At 47.8% G+C, this 23032-nt stretch overlaps 1 protein-coding gene across 9 annotated transcripts in view; it reads left to right on the top strand.

Moving 5' to 3' along the window:
- The window catches only part of RD3 (RD3 regulator of GUCY2D), a 48188-nt gene that overhangs the window by 6813 nt on the left and 18343 nt on the right, over nucleotides 1-23032 (top strand). For 5 of the 9 annotated variants that reach the window (XR_006180828.1, XR_006180827.1, XM_042880929.1 and 2 more), the window contains exon 1: nucleotides 22186-22248. The exons of 2 other annotated variants lie outside the window; for them this stretch is intronic. The gene's annotated coding sequence lies outside the window, so the exon portion shown is untranslated. Of the gene's footprint in view, nucleotides 1-22185; nucleotides 22249-22587; nucleotides 22722-23032 lie in introns of those variants that run through there. 2 more of the 9 variants (XM_042880871.1, XM_042880881.1) reach the window with 2 other exon arrangements.

The following is a 23032-nucleotide window of genomic DNA, read 5'->3' as shown; positions in this document are numbered from 1 at the left end:
TGCTCTAAGAGCAGTAATGCACAACTCAGTGTGGGACAGCCACAGTCTCACCAACTCTGAGTGTTTTCACTAGAAAGTTGAGGGTGGAGCAGTGAATACACAACTTGGGGGTGTCTGGGGCCAGGAGAAGCCATGCCCCTATCTTGCAGGAAAGACAAGGATATACTGAAGTACTTGCACTGGGGAGAGCGGCAGAAATCATGGCAGGATGTGTCTTACCTCTCCACTGGGAGCTGGCTCTCAGAAGTAGAAAGTGCAATAACTTAATCAGAGATCGCTACACACACATCCCTCTACAACAGTGACACGTTTCCTGGCATGCCTGCAGCCCACAGCCATCTCCTCCCAGTGCTTAGCATCACCTCGTGCCAGCCACCCATCCTGCCAAACCACCCTTTGGCAGATCTGGGAGCTCACCATCAGTGAAGAGCAGCATGCAGGGCGCCAGGACTGGTGGATGGCAGAGGCAGAGCGAGGTGCCAGGCCAGCACTGGGAGGACATATGGGGACAACAGGTGCCCACTGTTGCTCAGGGAACAGCTGTGGCATGCGGATGAAAGGATTAGAGGTGTGAGAGGAAGGGACCGGAGATACCTGTTTTGTGCTGCTTCATCAGTGACTGTTCAGGCAGCCTGTCAAGCCTTCCTTTGTGCTTCCTGTGTGCTTTTCAAACAGCCCACAACATCTCCACATAAACTCACTTGCACAGGCGAGGTCTCCATGTGCCCTCTGAGATTTGGCACAGCTGAGCAAAACTCCACGTTTTTTTGTGCTATGTGTATCCAGAGCAAACAGGTGTGTCAGAAGGAAGGGCAAGATGCCCTCATTCTGCAGAAGGGAGCTGTTGCTCAAGGAGGCCCCGAAAACCTTCTGGTTTGTAGTGAGTTACTTCATTCTCTTCTGCTTGTTCTCAGAAGGGATGTTCCTGGCCATGGTAGTGATGGGTCAGCCTTAGCCGCTCACCTCTGGCCTCGTATCTCATAGAATCACAGAATATCCTGAGTTGGAAGAGACCTGTAAGGATTATGGAGCCCAACTCCTGGCTCCACACAGCACCACACAATGTTCAAACACATCTGAGAGCGTTGTCCAAGTGTTCCTTGAACTCCAGCAGCTTGGGGCCATGCCCACCGCCCGCTGGTGCAGATCCTGTCCCTAACCCCCAACTGCCCCTCCCCTGGCACAGCTCCTTGCTGTTCCCTCGGATCATGTCACTGTCACACAGAGCAGAGCTCAGCGCTGCCCTCTGCTCCCTGTGAGGAGCTGCAGCCACCATGAAAGGCACACTTGGTGACACTTGGGTCAGAAATGCATTCAGCCTCAGGAATCACACTGGAGATGACAAGATGGGGCTCCTCAGCCAGCTGCAGCCTGGCTTTCTCCCACAAAGTGCAGGAGTCACTTTTCTCTACCAAATAAGAGCTCATGATGTGCAGGGAGAGGCAGTGTTGACATCCGCAGCCCACCCAGCCACCATGACAGCCTGACACTCTGCCTGGTCTCTGGTGGGAGCTTGGAGAACAGCTTCAGGACAGATGTTTTTGTCTGCTCCATCAGCTGTTGGTTTGCAGGACCAGCTCTTACTGGTGACATCAACCTGCTAGGTGCTCCCACATGACTCATGACCACAAGCACAACATGGGGAACCTGGCCAGCAGAGTGCAATTATTTACTGTAGTTGTCCAGGTCTGGTGGCTGTTGCTAGAGGCCACCTCCTCTGTAATTACAGCTCGGCAGGAGCAAGGCCGCCAGTCTACATGGTGCAGCCACTGGAGGTAGATCTGGAGGGTGGGAATGTGCACAGTAGGAGGATGGGAAACATGATCAGGTGGATAAGGAGAAGATAGTCTGTGCTGTCATGGGATTGCATGCCAGAACTTAGTGTTGTCTGAAAGGAGGACAGTGAGATACCATCAGCTACTCCTGTTATTACACTCGGGGACTCATCAAGGGCTAAATACAAAGAGCCAGTTAATTATTTACAACATATGCATAAAAGGGAAGGCAGGGACATGAAAAGGGCTATTTCATCATTCTTTCAGTCTAGCAAGGCTGCTTAGTTTGTATGAACCAGTACTCCTTTTAAGTCTCATTTTGATGCTTTCCAACAAGTTCTTCCCCTCTGACATTAGTCAGCCCTGTGGCAACCTCAGATTTCTGCTCTCTTCGTTTACTGGGCACCTCCAAGCCAGGCTTTATTCTGCCCACCTGCTCCAGCTTGCCTTGTCCTTTGGGATGGCTCAGTATGTGTAACAGGCAAATGTTTTTCATGTGGTGCAGTTTTTCTCTTTGGAAGAAGCTGATCCACCAATGTGGAAACATTTTGAAAGATAGTCTCAACTTCACTTAATTTTCCAGATAAAGTAATAATCAAAGTGCCTGATTTTGCTATGTCCAAGCTATGTTCTCAGATCTGATGTTGCAGGGTACTGCACTGAACCTGCATCTGACTCCATGCAATATATCTCTGCCTCTGGCAATGGTGAGAGCAGATGGGGGCTGGGTTGATCTTCTAGCCAGTGTCCTGCATCTCAAAGGTCTTCAGCCATAGCCTTCTCCTGGGGAGCCTTCAGTTGGTCCTCATTCACGCTTTCCATCACATGAGGGTATCCACAGTCCAGTGAAAAGCACACCTGTTCACTTTCTTCTACTCTTGCTTTGACTTTGAGAGTTTTCCAGCACAACAAAAGCACCTCCTTCCTCTGAGGGAGCGGAGTGTCTAGTTGCAGAGTCCATCAGCACGTTTTTGTGCCCTTGACTCTACATCAAGAGCACTTTCTTTGCAGCACAACAGGAAGTTTGTAATGGGCATATTGTTGTTTGGATTCAGAGAGAGGGCTTTGTGCTGTTTTTGAGGGAAGTGTTTTTGGTAGAGATTATTTTCAGGAATCATTAAGGCAGGCACATGGAGTCAAAACTGAACATGTCCCCTCAAAGCTGCCAGAAGCACTGGGGCCAAATCCAACACCTGTGAATGACCTCTGTACCAGGCAGCCCCAGTCCTTGTTCCTACACAGTCAGCTCTGCCTTAGCACTGGGGCAGGACACCAGCATGTCACCAATGGCTTTCTCCTTGTGCAGGCTGTTGCTGTCTTTTTTTTTTTTTTTTTTTTTTAAGTAATTCAATCTATGGCCTCATGAACAGATAAAGTGGGCAGCACGCTGTGAGATGCAGAGAAGTTTGGATGACAAACCACACTATTGCTATAGTCATTGACTACTGCTAGCTGGCAGCAAGGAGCCACCTCATTTCCACCTGACTGAAAATGCCAGGGAAACAACTAGAGGGAAAAAGGAGAATTTTCAGTATCATAGAGATAGCATGTGAGGTCTTCCCTCCCAGGTCAGCCTAAACCTGAGAGCCAAACCCTGCTGCTGAAGGACATTTTTTGCTCTTGTTCCCACTGTGCATTTCAGGTATGTCAGTCAGGAGACTGGGCAAAGCAGTAGCAGGTACAAAATATTCCTCATCCTTGTTGGCATCCCTGGTAATATATCACCACATTTCCCTGAAGCCTGAGGAGATGGCTGAAGCCTCCTGCACACCTGACTTAATTCAGTAAAACTGGAAAAGGAGCCTTATGCTTAAAGGATACAAAAGCCAAAAAGATGTCACTTGCTATTTCAGGAAATCATGGGTTGAATAGCTGAACTTCAATGAACTTTTTCTTCAGTGAAGGATTTTGGCAAGAAAATGTACTATTTAAAATTTGGTGGCTTAGCAGCAGTTTGCTTCAAAAGGATCTATCCTGCCCTTAGATATGATGCTTAGATCCAGGACTTTTATTTTGTTTAGGTGAACAAGTGTTGTGAAATGCCTTTGTGAATCAAATCTAATCAAGGCAGTGTTCTGCAGTTGGAGCCTGGAAGCCTGCCTGGGAGCACAGCAGGGGAGGATGGCATGAGAGGCAGGGAGTAATAGCAGCCTGCTGGGGCAGAGGTGGAGCACTGAACTGGCCCTAGCAGATGAGGAGATCTGTGCTCTTTTCTTCTCCAAAGCACCTGAACTCCAGGACACACTGGGTGTGCGAGCTGACTCCAGTGAGCCCGAGGCAGTTTCAATTGATGCAACTGCTCTTTGCTCAGCAGCTGAGAGGCCCAGCTTCCTCTGATCTCAGCTGTGTGCAGAAAGCAGCTTCTTCTGTAGCTGTCTCCAGTCTCAGGTGGGCACCTGCACAATGCCACGCGTGGGCACATTCGGTGCCTTTCTCAAGCAAGGATTTAGAATGAGCATATGTGGTCCCTGCAGAAGTTAGTATTCACATGTCAGAGTGAGCAGGAGGAGGAACATACCTTTTTTTGCTCTGGATATGTGATGATGACCCACTTCTATCATGGAGTGACCATACCAAGGACGTGGTGATGTGTATGGTCTGTACTGACCTGCACAGCTGGCGTGACCAGCTCAGAAAGGCAGAGAGGAGGCTTCTCGTCCTCCTGTCTCCTGGTGGGAGGCTGTGGCACTGGAAGCACCGCACCGTGGTTTAGCACACTCTTATTAATGGTAAAGAGAGGAGAGAGGCATCTGAGGACAAAGCATGGCAGGTTTCCGTGCCGAGGGCCCAACATCTGGCTGCTGGCAGCCCGGCCGTGCTTTGCTGGGCTCGAATGCCGGGCAGGTCGCGATGCGGTGCGGATGCCCGCCGCGCGGTGTCACTGCCGGTCAAGGCAGCGCAAGGTTGGCCCCGCGGGCTCTGGCACCGCCGGAAGGGAGCCCCAGGGAAGGCGAAGCTGTTCCGTGCCCCTGCGTGTGCCAGATCCTTTTCAATGGGCACGGAAAGGCTGGTTTTCGCAGTATTTTGTCCTGTGTTTCGCTTTCCGTCAGCAAAAGCCTGTAACTACACTGGAAGGAGCTGCTGACTCCCTCGAGGGCAGACAGACTTTGCAGAGAGATCTTGAAAACAGAGGGCTGGGCAATCGCCAACTTCATAAAGGTCAACAAAGCTGGCTTCTGCATCTGGGAGGGGCCCAGAGCAGCCCCACGGGCAGGGATCTGAAGGTTTTGGTTGACAGCAAGTTGAACACGAAATAGCAATGTGCCCTGGCAGCTCGAAGGGCCACTGTGCTCTGGGATGCCCCAAGCCCAGCACTGCCACTGTACTAAGGGAAGGATTGTCCCACTCTGCTCTGCACTGTGCAGCCTCACATCCAGCACTGGGTGTGGGTTTGGGTGATAAGGACATAAAGATATTAAAGAGCATCCAATGGAGGGCTATGAAGATGGTGAAGAGCCTGGAGGACAAGGTGTGTGATGTGTTGAGGAGTGGCAGAGGTCCCTGGATTTGTTCAGCCCCGAGCAGAGGATGCTGAGGGGAGGCCTCATGGTGGGAAAGTTCAACCTCTACTGCCAGATCACCAACATCCTCCTCTGACATTGTGGGCCAACACAATAACATAGGAAGCATTACTTTTGGAGCAGCCCTCGTAACATGAGCTGTCATGCAAGAGTTTCAGACAGTGGGGCATGCACAGAAGGCTTATGTACAGCTCACTCACCCAAAGCAGCACTGAAAGGAAAGGTCCAGAACTTCCTGAGCATGCCCCTGAGTCTGCTACCACCCTGCCTTGTGGTGTCACCACAACTATGATTGATACCACAGGAGAACATATCCTTCTGCTGTTACCTTTGGCTGGGCTATAGCATCTCCTGGCACCATTGTGAGGCAGCAGAAAGCCTCTAGCAACCAACCATTCAGAAAGTGAAAGCTGGGTGTCCTGGACAGAAAACATCTTTCCCTCCTCAGCCTTGCTCCATCCACTGGTGCTCTTCTTTGCAGGGGTGCTGTGTGGTCACAGGACCAGCCCTCAGGTGGGCCTCTGTCAAGGGATGTGAGCCACAGCACTGCAGGTTAAGACAGAGAGCTGTTGGAGAGAGTCCAGAGGAGAGCCACAAAGATGATGGGACTGGAGCACCTCCCCTACAAAAACAGGCTGAGGGAGCTGGGCTTGTTCAGCCTGGAGAAAAGAAGGCTGCGGGGTGACCTCACTGCAGCCTTTCATTACCTAAAGGGAGCCTTCAAACAGGAGGGGAATCAACTCTTTGAAAGGGTAGATAGCAGCAGGACAAGGGGAAATGGTTTTAAGTTGAGGGAGGGAAGATTTAGGTTGGATGTCAGGGGGAAATTCTTTACAGAGAGAGTGCTGGAACAGCTGCCCAGAGAGGTTGTGGATGCCCTGTCCCTGGAGATGTTCAAGGCCAGGTTGGATGGGGCCCTGGGCAGCCTGCTCTAGAATTAAATGGGGAGGTTGGTGGCCCTGCATGTGGCAAGGGGGCTGGAGATTCATGATCCTTGAGGTCCCTTTGAATCCTGGCCATTCTGTGATTCTGTGATTCTGTGGGTTGCTCTCGCTGTTTCTGTGGAAGATCTCGTAACATGTTGTTACCGCCTGTGCCACTGCTGGAATTACAGAATTCTGTCACAGTCTTGCCTTTTGGTTTAAAAATACATTTCATCACTCATCTTTCTAGAAAGAAGCCTCCCAGCATAACTGGAACGCACCCAAAAGGTTGAAAATCCAAAGAGAAAATATCCCACATTTAATTTTATTTTAAATCTGACAACTTTGAAAGCTCATTTTATGTGAAGTGGAAGGGAAGGGGTGGACTTGGGAGGCACAGAATTGGGTGCTGGTGCAGAGTCTCACTGGAACAGTGGGTTTGGGGGGCTGAGCATGCCTGCCCCCAGAGCTCTGCTCATCTGTGTTGGAGCCAGCAACTGGCTTTGAGTTTGAGTAGCTTCTGACACAGATGACACCCTCACCAGCAGGGTTTCTGTAGCAGGAAGTCAGTGGTGCAGCACCTGGGCAAAACACAAACCACTCAGTCATTTTAGCTACATTTATGTGTATGCTCCTGCTTGCCTGAAGAGAGAGAAACAAATTCCTACATTGCCACAGGTAAATTAAACGATGCTGCGTACAACAAATATTGTATAACAAGCTTATTAAAATAGAGAAAGCTTGGACTGCAATGAACAGAGATGTGGGTAGAGATGTGGATTGATGTGTATGCCTCTGCTGATATTTTTGTGTACAGGGATATTTTAAATCAGCTTTGTAGTTGGCAGATTTGCCTTGTGTTGGACAAAGAAGTCAGTCTGGATGCAAGGAAACACTTTTCCCAGTAAGGATAAGTGGACAAGTCACCCAAAGGTGCTGCACAGCCTCCATCCTCAGGAGCACCCAGGACCCAGCTGCACAGTGCCCAGAGCAGCCTGGCCCCACTGGGCTGACACCACGGCCCCTTCCCACCCGGACTGTCCCCTGGTTTCATCTCTGCTCTTGAGAGGACTAGGTTTGCCCCACGGCCACAGCTCAACCCCACATGGCCCACAGACACCCAGTCACTCATTTCCTCCCACTCTGAGCATCTGGGACACTGTGGGGGTGATGTTATCCCATTCCCTTACTTAGGAGACACCATTAGCAGTAAGTAATTTGCGTAATGCTGCCGCCAGCACCAGACGAGGCGCAGTGAGGTTAAGTGGCCCAGGGAGGTGAGGGCATGCTGTGCCAGGAGGAGATTGCTGCAGGAGGCAGCAGGCAGGATGGCCGGGGATCAGCGTGGGGGGACTCCCTGCTCACTGCCAGCTGCCTCTCTGGGCATGCAGGGCAATGGAAGTGGAGCTTCCATCCAACAGTGCTAAGGAGCAGAACTGTGAGGTTCCACAAACCCCAGAGCAGCTGAGGCAAACACCAGTCTGTGTTAAGGAGAGAAAGAAGGAAAGCAGAACTGATGAACCGTATAAACTTCATTGGTTTTTGGAGCTTTGCAGTGCTGTGAAGGGAGATGTCAGCTCCCTAGCAGGGGAATTACAGAAGCCAACTTCATGCCATGAGTGCATGTGTTTCTGCTGGGAGATCCTGCAGGGGTATAATGCAGGGATAAATAGAAAGGGCCATGACTGCAATGCACAGCTATCTGGGGCTTTCCCAGCAGAGAAGGGGTTACAGGGATTTTGGAGGCTTGTCTTCCACACTCTGGGGTGGCTGGAGGGGAGAGGAGGGGCTTTCCAGCCTGCATCTCCACAGTGGTGCGCTGGGGATTCCTATTAGAGTGGGAATCACAGAGAGATATGGGCTGTGAATGTAACCTTGTATACAGGGCTATAACGGTAACAGCTCTGTGACCTGCACAGGTGCCACCTTCTTGCACTCTCCTGCCCATGAAAAGGATCCATCTGGCCAGGGAGAGCTATCCTTTCCTCACCTTGGTTTCTGCACTATAGTGTACACCAGTGTGCTCAGCCTGGCTTGAGGGAGGCTGCACTTGCACGGAATTTAAAAGCCAAAAGCTTGGTACCACAGGAACCTCACTAAGTGTGCTTTTGTTGTGCTATATGTTGTTTTTAAGCAGAGCTATTCTTAGAACCACACTCACTGACAATTAGAAGGTTCTGTATGGAGTCTGTTGAAAGAGATGAATTTTGCTTCTTACCTGTAGTGACATTTAAAAAAAAAAATAAATTCTCTCTTTGTTCTGCCTTCTTACCTGAAGTAAAAGCCTGCTTAAATCAGTTAACCATCAGCCTACACTTCAGAATAATGCTGCTAAAAATGAAGCGTAAAATTAGCCTGTCATTTTGCTGTCGCTCACATGGGATGTGAGCTATCCTTCTGCAAAGCTTTTACTTTCCAGTAACGTGACTTTGTGGTGGGTGGGTGCAAGGACTTGCAGCACTGGCCACCCCTGTCAGTGCAGCCATGTGTGCAGCCAGTGGGTAGAGATCATCTCAGTTTAGGGCTGTTCTCTTTCTGTCACCTCTGATTGCTCACTGCTGAGCCCCTCCAGGCTGCTCTCTGGCAGAGACATCAGTGTGCCAGCAGCCCACCCCTGCTTTCAGGCACCAGCCCACACCGATCCCAAACTCCCTCTCTGCTTTGAAAGCTTCTTTCTTTCCAGAGACAGGAGTGGCTGCAGGTAAAAGACACTGATGCCCAAAATACCACCTCTCCTTGAACATACTCATATAGTTTCTAGTTCGTAGCTCTTTCTCACTGAGCCTTAAAACTCCTGCTGGAGTCAGAGGAAGGAAACAAGGCAATGGGGCTGGGCTGGGAGCTGCCAGCCTGGGACACCCCACCCAGCCCCACAGCAGCCTGTGGGTGGGCAGTGACACCCCCCGCGCGCTTGGCTTCGTACACCTCCACACATCAAACAGCCTGTGTTTGCAGAGTCACACTCCAGTGACAACAGCAGTTTCTTGGCTCAGGGAAAGCAGCATTGCCAATGCCACAAAGAGCTCTGCATGGCTTTGCTACTGGTGAGTGGCGCTGATGTTTTCCTAAAATAGGTGAAACAGTTTTGACACACTGTCAGAAATAAATAGAAGGGTTTTTTGTTTTTGTTTTTGTTTTTGTTTTGGCAGCTTGACCTTGTGGGAAGTGGAATTCACAGTCCTGTGGCTTGCAAGTTGCTGTTCCCTACTGTGTCCTAGTACCCCAGTGCTGGGGTAGTGTGAGCACACAATGGGCAAGGCAGGGGTGGATGCCTATTCTAAAACCTGCTGTTAAAAAAGGAGGAGCAATATAATTGAATTTAAAAGGCATTTGTCCATCTTCTCGTTGAGCTCTTTATACAGCATAGTCATTCCTTCTTCTGAGTTTCCTATTTACACACTTATTAAACCCAGCTGTCTGGCCCTTATATTCTGTCCCCTTCAAGACAGCCACTAAATATGTGTTCAAAGCCCCAGGTGTGTGCCTGCAGCTTTGTGCATAGCAGGGCAGGCAGGAGCAAGATCTGGTAATAGAGAACAATGGGAGTTCACAGCTTCCTGCTATTTCTGTTGCTCTCAGATGCTCCTAAAGCCTGGTGCTTCACAGCCATACAGGGATATCTGCAGTGATTACACTCTGTCTTTGCCGTTTCTGTTTCTTTTTTTCTTTTTTGCTGATATGAAAGACTAACTCCCTGCCTCTGTGCCTTATTGCCATTGAATTCCTGCAGCACAACTCCTGACTCCCAGAGTGCCTCAAGCACAGTTTATCCAGTGATATGAGGTCTTATTCCCCAGTCTAAAGCCAAACTGGAGTTTTGATGTGTGTGATGAGCACAGGCTGACCATCCCTCCCTTTGCGTGTCACTGGCTGACCTCTACCAAAACATTAACCTAGCAGTCATGCCACATTCAGCTGTGAAACGAGTGCTGGTGCCCTCAGCCCAGCAGAAGGCCCAGCATTACATCTCTAATTCATTATGTGCCGGCTTAGGGAAGTGTCTGGATCCTTGGCTGCCATAAATTGTTAGGATAGTGCTAACCTTGGCAGACCTACCTGCCCTTGCAGTGCATAATCGCCCCTTAGGAGCCCGTGCCATTAACTAGACAGATGGTCTTAATCCCTCTCTTCCTGGCTGGTTGTGCACATCATGACTGAGACTTACCAGACCTCAAGGACTAAATGTCACTGGAAATCGAATGACCACTGCCTGTGCAGCTGTCCCTCTGGCCAAGTTGGAGCAGGTGGCAGGCGGGAGGCTCTCCATATGCTACCTGCTCTGCCACTGGGAAGAAGGCAGGTCTTCAGGACACACCTCTGTAAAGAATGAATAAGCTACCCATGGATCTAAATAATAGATTCAGTAGCCAGGAAACACCACGAGGAGTAAATACACAGGTAGATCTGCCCCAGACATCTGGATCAAGATGCTGAGAGCTCCTGTAAGGGATGAGCAGTGTTTCTGCTGAAAGCAGCATTTCTCACTGGTGTTATGCTGTCATTACAGGTGATATCATAACACATTTGTATTTTTGTTTGTCAGGCTCTGGTATGCGTGAGAGGAAAAAAACAAACAAGCAGAAGTTCTGTTGTACAAGCTCAGCAAACACTTCAGCTTACACAACTCTGTGTTTCTTCCTTCTTTGTTCCCTCATGCTACTGCCTCAGCTGTTTTTGAGAACTGGCCCTGCTACTTTCAAAAGTGCCATGCTGTCCATGAGAATTGCCCAGCTGGCAGCAAGGAGTCCAGTGGAAGCTGCTTGTTGTGCCAGTGTTCCCTCCACCATCACCTGTTTCCATGTCTCTTGGTCCTGTGATGCCCACATAATTTCCTCTGCATTCACCTGCCTGCTTTCTTATGATGGCACACGAAGCACATCAGTTCAGTGCCTAGGAGTGGACCCCCAGAGTCAATGTGATATTTTTGGCCGCCCTCTGGGACATTTTTCAAATCCATAGCAAAACCTTTCAGTAGAGTTAATGAATTATTCTGCAGTTTCTGGAATGCTCAGACGTTTCAGAGCTAATCCTCCTCTAGCTCCATCAATGCAAACACATCAGCATTTCTCCTTTTCAGCTTCTTTGCATTTGATGTACTGGTACAAGACCAGGTTCATTCTGGCAGAGCTGAATTTCATGAATCATGGCAAGCCACTCTCTGCAGAGATGATAATAGATCTAATATTCTATCATTATCCCCCAAAGCATCAGGAATGTGCTGGGTAAATATTTGCAGCAAAATGAGGCAAGTTGAAATTTCCAGCTAGGCTTCTGTCTCCGGTGCCTGAGCTGGGTTAAAATCTGACCTTCCACTCTCATAGCCTGGGTGTACAACAGACACAAATGATTTGCTCCAAGCAGGGCTGGCATGAAAGTAAAGATATGGGGGAGACATCCCTAGCAAGAGTTTGCTGTCATGTACTCAAAGGTTTGATCCTATGGTGGTGTGAAGAGTGTGGACTCAAAACACTTGTGGTGGTGATTCACTTTAAGCTGAATATCGTATCTTTCAGGATAAAAGTTGCAGTCATAAGAAATGTACCTCACTGGAAGGCAAAACAGATGAGTGAGATATTAAGGCACCAGATCTGCTAGAGTGACTCAGTCTCTCACATGTACACATGCTGTATTTCATGGCACAGTAATAATTACAGATGCACTGTTTATTTTAGCCCAACTTCCTCCACAATCACTAGATCAGCAACAAAACATGAAGAAGACCATTTCTCCACCTGTTCCTGTGAAGGGTAGTGTAGCCCTTTGTAAGGGGCAGCTTCACAGCTACAGAGAGCCCACTGAATCCTTGAGGCAGACAGTCCATGCCATGTCAGCACCACAGTTCAGCCCCAAAACTTCTTCACACCATGGTTCCTATAAGGATGTTGGGCTGAAATCTGAGCAGGAACTGCGGCCATCTGTCCTAACTCACTTCAGAGCCCAACATTCCTGTGGTCTGATCCAGAAGACTGGAAGGTCTTTCATGAGTCTCAATCTGTGACAGGCCACGATGGAAGAATGCAGAGCAACGCCTTGATTGCACTGTTCTATAAAGACATTGAAGACATTGGGGTTGGTATTTCTATACAAGGCACAAAGACTGCTGCTTCGTGACAGTTCATAAGCACTGCAAAGTTTCATTTCTCCAGTTCAGGGACCTGGTGGGAACTTGGGTACAAGGATAAATGCTTTCATCCCCAGCCAAAGGAGGAAGGCCAGTCTCACAAGCTGTACAGTGAGCACGTTGAGGAGCAGTGAGGAAGATGGACCACTTTTCAAGGATGTAGACTGCCAGCTGCTGGGCACCAAAATCTGAGGAATCAGTCTGCTGCTGCCAAAGTACAGCCCATTCCTCAGAGTTCATGTCACCTCTTTGGACACTACCATCAAGATAATTTGTGATCTAACAGCAGCAGGAGGGAAAGCTAAGATGCCAGTTGGACCTTCTGCAATTTGCATTAGCAATAAGCAGCCGAAAGAGGACCAGCTCGTTTCTTTTACATTTTGCTTTTTGTCAGTAATTTTCTGGAGATTCCTCTAGCTGTGCAACCTGCTGCTAAAGCAGGGGTCCTCTGAGGCAGCAGCATCTAGCCATTCCTCTTCAAGACTGTAGCTTGGTCACTGAGGTTTCTGTTTCATCTTTTGCTAGCACTTGAGGTCTGCATTAAAAAAAAAAAGAAAAAAGAAAAAAAAAAGCCAGCATTGACTATTATAGAATGTATTATTTAGGAGAATTGGGAAAAAAAAGAGTTTTAGAGAAGCAAGAGTGTTCTTGCAGAGTCTGCTCTGAAATGAAATAGTCTCTTCTTGGTAGGCAAGCAGTGAGCAGACAACCATGCCACAGTAATATCATAAAGGAAAGGGGGAATATCATTTTAAAACCTTTCCTTCCCTCAGGGCTTTGCTCAGTAGGGTTGGGCCCAGGGTGATGAGTCCCTGCTTTTATCATGGATCCCAGCCTGGAGCATGGCTCAGTCCCCACTCCCTGCTGGTGGCCTATTGCTGCAGACTGCAAGCAAGGTGTGTCCCTTGCTGAAACAAGGGATGCAGAGCGTGGCCCCCTTAGATACTGCACTGGGAGTGGCACCTACTGTTGCATTTCAAACCTCTTTTTTCTCTGTAAGACTGGAGAGGCTGAGTGCAGTGGGATAGAGACTGTCTTTTTACAGAGAATTATTTGAATGTAACATTGAACAGTGATGTTCTTTTTTTTTGTTTTCTGTTTTTGCTAACTTGCACAAGGGAATGGCTTGTCTTTTCTTGATATAAGGGGGTGGACAGCTTTAGCAGATGAAAAGAACGTCTTGCTTCTGCTTTTTCTCTCCAGACTGCCTCTGCTCTTTCTCTCAGAGCTGACTTATCACTCAGTTCTCAGGTTTTCAGCACCTCCAGCCCCCCTTATCTCAACAAATAAACCCAACCATGAAACATATTTTTCACAGTGGAGTCAAAGATACTGAGATCCTTCAAGTTCTGGGATTTCCTTGTAGGTAAGGTGCACAGTGAGTTCAGCACCTTGTGAAGTCAGAGCCTACATTGAATGACTTTTTCCTGAGACCACATTCTCTAGCACAGTAGCTATGATTTGCTTGGTCTGCATATGGGGAGGAAATCTTCACTGAGGTCAGCATTGTTTCCCATTTTTCCCTTCGAGTTCCTACAACTAATCCAGGATCTAATATCCCTCTGAATTTTCAAACAAGCTTCATCTTCAGAGAAGATATATCGTGTGCCTTGGAGGCATAGTATATATATGTCCGAGTGTCTGACCTGGGAGTTGAGGTTGGCCCTCACTGCTTCATCTCACAAAAAAGCCATGCTCCAGAGACACATTTATCTGCCTTTCTTGCAACTCTGGGCGCTAATGCTGTTCCTCAAACTAAGAATAGATTGTCTTCATCTTGATGGCTGTCAAAAAACAGCATGGACCAGAACAGCAAATCTTAGTGCAGGCCAAATCCTTCTGTTGGTTGCATGGACTTCTCTGCAACTACATGAAAGTTAATGGCGCATCAGGGACACTGTGCTATAGAGGTAGTACCGTAACAAAGAAGGGCTGATTGAAAAGACACTCTTAGAGCTCTTTCTGGTTCCTTTAACTCAGTGTAATTCCAATACAGTCTCACAGGGAGAGCCTGGCTCTGCTGGTAATTTTTATTAGTGTCCATTGGGACTGACAGGAGAATATATTTATATCATTTTGCAATTACTTTCTTGTCAGGAAGGACCAAAAGCACTTGTGAAGGCTTGAGAAAGAAATGCTCCGAACTAATGGGAAAAACAGCCCAGAATGAAATTCAATGATGATGAAAGCAAAATGATGTATTCAGGAATGTACAACAATATATATGGTGGAAATATTGCAAAATAAGACTCGGGGGTCACAGCAGGTCATAAGATAAATACAAATCAATAAAATGATACTGTGGCAGGTGTTCTTCCTGTTGACTTGGTTTAAGAAGGAGACAAATCGTGTTAATTTATGTGAAGCAGAACTTATGCTACATCTAAGGAAACATGCTGTTGTTGTGGAAATTGTGAAGCACAGCTAGTAGCCAGAAGAGGCGGCAGGACCCTTGACAGTGGTGATTTAACAACAGATTAGATGAATGGCTTTCATGCTTCATACTGCTCAGCCATGGTGGTGGGTGAGGTGGCCTTTCTGGTCACTTCTTCACTGGTGCCTTCTGGCTGGCCTGGAGTTGTTCCTGCCTTCATTTGGATGCAACCTTATCCTTAAATCCTTGTTTGAGGGAATGTATTTTCACTGCAGAAATAATCTCCTGGTGTCTATAGGCAGTGAGAATAAGGCCTGGAGGGAGAAAGTTTTTGCTCTGCACAACCATTGTACAAAGCTGCTGAACATCTCCATGTGGAAGAAGAGGTCATCAGAGGGCATCTCAGCAACCACATGCTCGTAAAGTCCTGTGTGGACTCTGCAAAAAGGAAAGAGAAAGTGGCATTTTGTGGACATATGTTAAGAATAGAAAAAGCAGCCTTGGCCTGGCTTTGAGGAAATAATGTAAGAGGATTGGACTTCGCAGCACTCATGTACACTTTGAGCAGATCCTTCTCTGCTAAAAGAGAGATTATTTCAGAAAGTTGCCAAGCAACACAGGGGCCCTATATTGTAAAGTCTATATAATGCACATATTTGCTTCTAAAAAATGAAAAGAAGGCCAAATCAAGAACAAAACCTTGCTTTTCTGAGCTTCTGTTGTGTTTCTTGTCCCCCTCTACTGCTTTAACACAGGACCCTTCTCAAGTCCCCCCTATTCCTCTTTTGCTTCATTTTCTGTCTTGCGTACAAAGGGACAATGAAAAAGCATAGAAGGAGGCGAAACTGTAACAACACTGCAGTAAATAGGGAAATATCAGTAAAGTTAGACATTAGTGTGTGTTTGGGCATTTCCATACAGATCTTGATAAATGCAGCCCAGCTTTGCACCAGTTTCGTATCTCCTTTTGTTGAAAGGGTAGTTGCTGTAAAGCTCACAAGAGGGGAAAAGGAGGGGAAAGAGAAGTTACAGAATCACTGAGACATTAAGTTAGTTTGGAAGGAGCACTAAGGTCATCTAGTCCAACCACCAACCCATCACCCCCACTGCCACTAAACCACATCCCTCAGTGCCACATTTACCCTTTTCTTGAACTCTTCCAGAGATGATGACTCCACCACCACCCCAGGCAGCCTGTTCCAATGGATTTAATGGTATACTTTTGGTCATTTTTCACTATTTTAGGTTGTACTCATTACTCTGAGGGAGCCTGTGAACAAAAGACTTTAAAGCTGCTGCTGTGGAAGTGCTGAGGATTTGCAGACGCTGTGTATGTAGAGGGGTGGGAGGCAGAGATCTGTGCACAGTCCCAGTTATGCTTCCCTTTCATTTCTTCTGTGCAGACTGAGCCTGAAGATCCCTTTCCTCTCCATTCAGCAGCACACTCAGTTTCTTTATGTTAATGCAAAGGCCAAGCAATAATTGAAGTACTTCCTTCTTTTTTGAAAATATAGATGTTTTAAACTTCTTTTTCCATAAGCAGATTGTTGGAAAAGTTGTTAGCCTCTGAAATGTGGTTAATCTTTGAACAAATAGACTTTAAACAGCACGCTGTTGTCTAGCAACTATACTATAAACAGCCCTCCATTTGTCTCCTGTGGGTAATCACCGATTTCTCGGGGATTAAAGCTTAAGTAACACTCCAATCTAGGTGCGTGCATCAGACCACGTCGTATTACAGCAGATTATTCCTCCTGGCATACAGTTTGCTTAACCATTTAGAATCACAGCAGACAACTGATAGCTGTAACGATATGAAAATGGGCACTAGCTTGTCAAATAATTAATATTTTGAGTCAGGACATAGAATAGATATTGGCAGGCTCTAAAGCATTTCTGTCACACAGTAGGGTGGGATGGCAGATAAGCATCAAACTAGAAGATCTTATCTAGGCTGAGCCTGATTTGTTCCAAATTTATCTTGCTAGCTGCTGCCCACCAGCTTCAGTGCATGCTCTTGCATTTGCTCCCTCACAACACAGGTATGAAGTTTTGCCTTCCAGCAATGCACAGAACTATGCTGCAGTCATACTGCAACTCACAAAGGCTCCAGATTGGTAGAGCTCAATGCCTACGTGTTGTGAATTTAATAGATGCATCTGCTGCCATAGATCACTGTCTACTTAAGAGACCAAAACCATGTGTTGTTGCTAAATCACTGCGTTTAACACCTTCCCTAGTCAAGCTTCCCTGCTGCCTGTGCAGTCTTTTGTTGCTGGTAGCATAATGCTGGGTAATGGTTGGATGGGTGGCCTGAAGCTGGCCGCAAGGAAAGAGCAATTGTTCAGCTGAATTTAAATAGGAGGGCAAAAAAAAAGAAAAAAGAAAAAAGGGGAGAGAGAGAAAAAAAAAGAAATGACGGGCTCTAGATTTAGAATAAATCTCAGCATCTGTGGGATTAGAGTTTCAAATGTTGACCTCCCACGCAGAAAGAAATACAAGTCTGTGGGTGGCTAATGCTACATTTCCTTTACAAAATAGAGGTTTAACCGAAGGAATTATAATCGGGACATTTATCTTAAGATTTACCCTTAAGAATTCCCATTTTGAAGAGATCAAGTTTGACATGATCTGAAAAAACAAACTTTCACTGGCGTTTACCATTCCTAGCCTGCCCTGACGAGGCTTGCTGGGAGCCTACAGGCAGCCACTGAGATTTCTCTTTGTCCTGGCAATTCTCAAGCTTCCCAGGGTTTAAATATGTAGTCAGGAGGAAGCAGATACGACACATTCAGTTCACCTGTCAAAAACCTGGTGTGCAGCAATGGGTAAATCGTTGTGTCTGTGCCCTGCTTTTCCCAGCTCAGCTGAGCTGGAGCAGCTCCTGCAGCTTCTGCAGCAGCAGACCCCTCCGTCTCCAGATGAAATCAGAGAAAATATGGGGGAGCAGGGAGCCTGGGACTGAGCCAGAGTGGGCATTGCAGTACACCAGCTTTTGTTTCCAGCTGTGCCCAAAGGCATCTGGTGCTCATGGCCAGCATACAATAGCATGGCACGTTGACGGAGCAGCACGAGAGGCAGCACAAACGCTGAGCTGAAGCCCATATTGACACCAGTGCTTTCCCAGGAGTGAGGCTGAAGACATAGCAAATATGTCAGGGAATGTGGGCTTAATACAAATTCCACCAGGTTGCTTATCTCTGGAGTACCATCACTTCAGAAACTTTTAGTAAGTGGTTGTTAGCATTGGAAAGTGGTGACCCTACTTTCCTAACTGTATGACGTAGGCTTTAAGATCTTACCATGTAGTGACAAGGAGATTTTATACCCTGCATCTTTTCTCAAATGTTTTGATGAAGTCCCTGAAAGACCCATAAGGATACAGGCACATTCTGAAGCTCAGAAGAATGGGCACTTCTTTCTCTAGCAGGTACAACACTGTCATCCTGCTGGGGCTGATGTGGGGTTTCAGTTTCTGCCTCCAGAGGACCTTTCACTGTTGTGTTCTCCAGTCTCAAATCCCCAGAGCAGTTCCCTAATGGTCCATATCTTCTCCCTTCCCACTGATCTCTCCCACAGGAGATGCTTCTATTAAAGCTGATATTTCTTGCATAATGCATCCCATAAAAATTCAGTGGTATAATTAGTTTATATACTGTGTGGAGCAAAAAGAAATTATTGTTATTCTTTGTGTATCTATATTCATTTGAAGAAATGTAGCATTATTATCTTTCCTTTCTTCCTTTCTTTCTTTCTTTTTTTTTTTCTTTTTTTTTTCCTTTCTGTTGTCAAACTCCCTTTCAAGTCATCTCAGATTCCTCTGTTGATTTCAGTAGACTCTGGAACAAGAGTCCAAGAGTACCAGGTCAGCCTGGTCTAGTGGTTGGTGACCCTGCACATGGCTGGGGGGTTGAAACTAGATGATCATCGTGGTCTTTTTCAACCCAGACCATTTTATTCTATGATAAGAATATGGGACTCTAGAACAGAGTACGGGCAAGGTCTTGGCCCTCTTGAATTTAATACCAAAATTCCTCTTGTATTGAGCAGATCCAGAAGAGAACAATTTGAAACCCACTGGGGTTAATGAAAAAATTGTCAATAGCTGTCTGTTCTCCAAGAAACAGTGTAAGATGACATGATGCATGTTAGAGTAAGACAAAGAAAAAAAACCTGCAAATACAGTGTGAAAGCAGCTGTCTTTTGTACTGGAGGAATTTTCCTCATACAAAGAAAATCACTGCTTAGAAAATTAGTACTGCAGGTAAGGCTGATGTCATGGACTGTGTCAACTTTAATATCTTTTGGAGATTATTATATGTTAATAGTTTACATTAGGAACCAAGCAATCAGACAGAGTGCAATTAAGCGCATAATCACAGATATTTTTGACATCTGTCTACTATTAGGTTCCATAGCATTTTTTTTTTTTGCATCTCCCACCCTGCAGCCTAGATCTTTCAATTAATTTACTGTGACCATCTGTGTTGTAATTTTTGCTGCTCAGCTTGCCTTTCTACATCTGTTTTTCAGCTGAATATTTCATGACACTTCATCATTTTCACTCATTGTGCTAAAAACATGGAACTAATATTTGCTCAGTTAAGTTGCTCGGTTAAGATAATCAGCAATTAAGCAGCCCACCGCACTGCTGTCAAATGCTCTTTGTAATGGCGAACAGAAAGGCAAGAAGGAGATAACATTTAAAAACTCCTTATCAGATTGTCTGGTGCTGTTGAGCTGCAATGCAGAGTACAACCATTGGTGGTTCCACCAGCTACTTAGGGTGCATGCTTATGGGATGTCTAAGAGAGAAGGGGTTATGTTGTGGCTGGAAGGCTACTGTGTTGCACCCCAGGTGCATGTATTTTTGAAGGGCCTGAGCCCTCCAAGCACTCAGGGTGCTTGAAAGCACAGGAGGCTCAGAGTGCATCCAGCCTCTCTTCATTCTGTCAGTAGCAACAAGCAGTCAGTGCTGCTGCAGCGAGTGGACAATGGATGCAGCAATGAAAGATTTGTAGGCTTCTACCACCTGCTCCCATCGACATGAGGGGTGCAGTGCTACCAGCAGGTAATTCCCTCCACCTCCGTCACTCCACAAAGCAGAGATTTTCTATTGCTTTGCCTTTGAAAGCTTTGAAAGTTTTGGTTCAGGGCTCGCTGTCTACACATATTTGCCCAGGATGTACATCTTTGATGTGAATTCACAGCTTCTGCCTACATTCTCCTCCCTTAAATTTCTTCCTTTATTTTAACTAATACACACTGTAAATGATATATTCCCATTCCTGGCATTGCAGCAGCCCATGATTCTGTTTTCTGTGGCCTCAGGATCTCTAGATTTTAGTAATTTTCTCCTGAAAGAGGGATGGGAAGCAAAAAAATGCCATCAGAGCCTCCTCAGACACAATGCCAAGCTTGTCACAGGAGCTCACCTAAGCTGACAGGAGAAAGGCTGCTCACTCAGAGCTATCCTTGCAAGAACATTATGGCATGATTATCTGAAGACAAAGGTCTTCAAGTGATGCAGTCCCTTGTGAAGTACAGCTCTTGCTGCAGTAGACCTATCTAACAGATTGCCCTGAGAGACACCAGCGCGTTCTCTTCTTCCTCCAGCTGTGCACTGGAACACATATCTGAGCACCCTCCTCTACTCACCCAGGTACAATTATTTGGGTTGCTTTCTGCCCCTTGGGGCAGGAGGCAGCCATCAGCAGATGAGATATCTGACTCAAGCCATTCAGCCTTGATGTTCATGGCCTCATGCCTGTGACCGGTAATGCAATATGGAGGGAAGAGAGGGCAGCCCCACAGTGGGGGGGGGAGGGGGGGGGGGGGGGAGGGCACAGAGAGAGAGATGCGCTGGAAGAGGCACTGCAGCCTCACTTTTCTCAAATGAGCCTCAGTGCAAAAAGGCTGGGGACTGCAGCTGATGGCTGAATGGACTTTTTCTTTTTTGCTCATAGTGCATTCGCATGTGGGTGGGCTGACTGGATTTGAAGTAAACAGCAGGAAGAAGATCTTCCCAGTGAATGAAAAACTGCCTCACTGAGGGAAAACAACCATGACAGAAATATGACAAATAGCTCTGTAAGTGGCACTTTTCTAAGGAACATTTTAAGCCTTTGGGAAAGGCAATGTTCCCTCTGTGAGCCCCATTATATTCAATGACACACTTCAATTACCTTAGCCAAAAGCCAACAGGGCCAGTAACACATTATTCTTGCTTTCTGACAGTGATTAAGTGAGATTATTTGCTCATGGTCAAACCTATGCAGAAGATAGTGGCACTTTAATTGCTGCTGATCAGAGAAGTCCATCTTGAGTGCCAGAGCCAGAGATCTGTGACTTTGACACTGAAACATGAAGGTTCTGCATTTAGCATCACAGGGGCTGAAGGTGCAGTGCCAGTGATGTCCTCAGATGAGTGGGGGCACTAAGCAATGGCAAGAAGCAGCAGAGCCAAATGGACTGTACTACAAATTACCGTATGGTGAAATTTCATTGTCACGTGTCGTGGAAAACAGCGCTGAATACAGCTCTACTCCATCTTTATTAGCAGAGAACTGCTAAGCAACTGATGGTTTGACTGATGACCGATCAGCTCGTGTCATATTGGCGCAGCAGTGCAGGAGCTCTTGCTTTCAACTGCTATATAAGAGAGAGGGGAGATGAGTGCTCTCTCCCGTTCCTCCAAAGCAATGCTCCTGAACATACTTCCCAACCACCTGTGTGTGCGATTCGTGGCAGGAATTCCCCAGAAATTCACTGAGCTGAAAAGTTACCTGGAGCCTGAGTTCTGCAAAGATGGCCTTTGTTCTGAATTAATTGGAGACGGTGGCTTTTGACCTAAGTTTTAATGGATGAGAGTAGGAAGCTCTGGAGCCGCGTAAGATGACTTTAATGAAAACTCAATGATCCTGGAGCATGCAGGGGATGTCATACATCTCTGCACGCTGGGCAGCCTGCTGGGCTGCAGTTGGAGCTGGGGACAGACACATAATCCTCCACAAATAATTAGAGAAGAAAACACTTCTAATCTCTGTTAGTCTGGTTGTGTTATTAGATCTAATAATAAACCGGACACGAAAAACCCTCCTCATCCATTTTAATTCGGACTGCGGCGGAAATCTCTTAACCCGTAACCGTTCAGCTGCTCTGTTCGGAACCGGGGTTTCCCCCTTCCTGCCGCTTCGATTTCATTTCCCCACGTCTTCCAGCCCGGCTCCCTCGTCCTGCCCGGTTCCTCCGCAGCTCGGACAGCCCCGCGACCGCTGTAGCTACAGCCGAGCGCCCCGGCCACGAGCGCCGAGATCCGAGCGCCGTCATTTATCACACACGTTTAAAGCAGACACGCGGGTCCCTCCAGACTCCCCACCGCCCCGGGCCCGGAGCGCGCCGCCTCAGGGCCGGGCCGCTTAGCGCAGTCGCTATAGCAACGGCGGCCGCCGGCGGGTGCGTCTCCGCCCGCCTCGAGGCGCCGGCAGCGGGCGGCTAGCGGGGCTCCGCGCGACTTCGGCGGAGGACAGGCGCGGTAAGGAGGCGGCAGGCGGGCTGGCGGAGCCGCGCGCGGCCGTGAGGCGATGCGGGGCGCGGGGGCGAGCCGCCTGCGGCGAGTTGGGAAAGTGGGAACGGCGTGCCTCGCGCCGGCTTTCTTCCTCGGTTCTTCGAAGCGCGGGCTCGGCTGCGCGGTAGAAAGTTGCGAGGAGCCGCAGAGGCTTTCGAACAGCCGAGAGGCGTCGGCCGGGCGGCGCGCGGCCCCGGAGCAGCGCTGCGAGCGCAGCCGCCGGCCGTCGTCACGCGGCTAATCCGCTCCTGGTGTAAGTCTGTCGTCCCGGGGTGGAGGGCCCCGCTACGTGCCGCACCGTCCTTTGGGCTCCGCCGTGGATCCGTCCGTCCGTCCGAACGAGCCGCGGAGCCGGAGGTGAGCGGGGCCGGGACTCCCCGTCAGCCGACACAGACCTGTGCTGCTGGTGACTTCTGGAGAAAGGCTGAAGTTGTCAGACTGTAAGCTTAGCGTTCATCGTTTGGATGGTGATCTTGTGTGTGTGTTTTAAGTGATTTCTATCACAAGGACCGAACTTGGACGCAGGTTTTCGCGTTCCTACAGGGAGAACTCCCCTGCAGGTTGCACGTGGTGCACTGAGGCAGAGTGAGACTTAGAGGCTGTCCTTTAGATATTCTTTCTGATGGATGCTCAGTAACCCAGGCTCGGTACTGAATAGGAACGTTACAGCGTCTCTAAAAATGTGCTCTGACCTTATGATGCAGTAAGTTACTCTTGCTTTCACAGTGCTCTGTCTGAACGGAGAACGCAC

The sequence above is a fragment of the Lagopus leucura genome, unplaced genomic scaffold, assembly GCF_019238085.1.
Source record: "Lagopus leucura isolate 7727_CA_CO unplaced genomic scaffold, USGS_WTPT01 Super-Scaffold_73, whole genome shotgun sequence".
Taxonomy (NCBI): domain Eukaryota; kingdom Metazoa; phylum Chordata; class Aves; order Galliformes; family Phasianidae; genus Lagopus; species Lagopus leucura.
The sequence above is the reverse complement of the archived record's forward strand: the minus strand, read 5'-3'. Positions and strand labels throughout refer to the sequence as shown.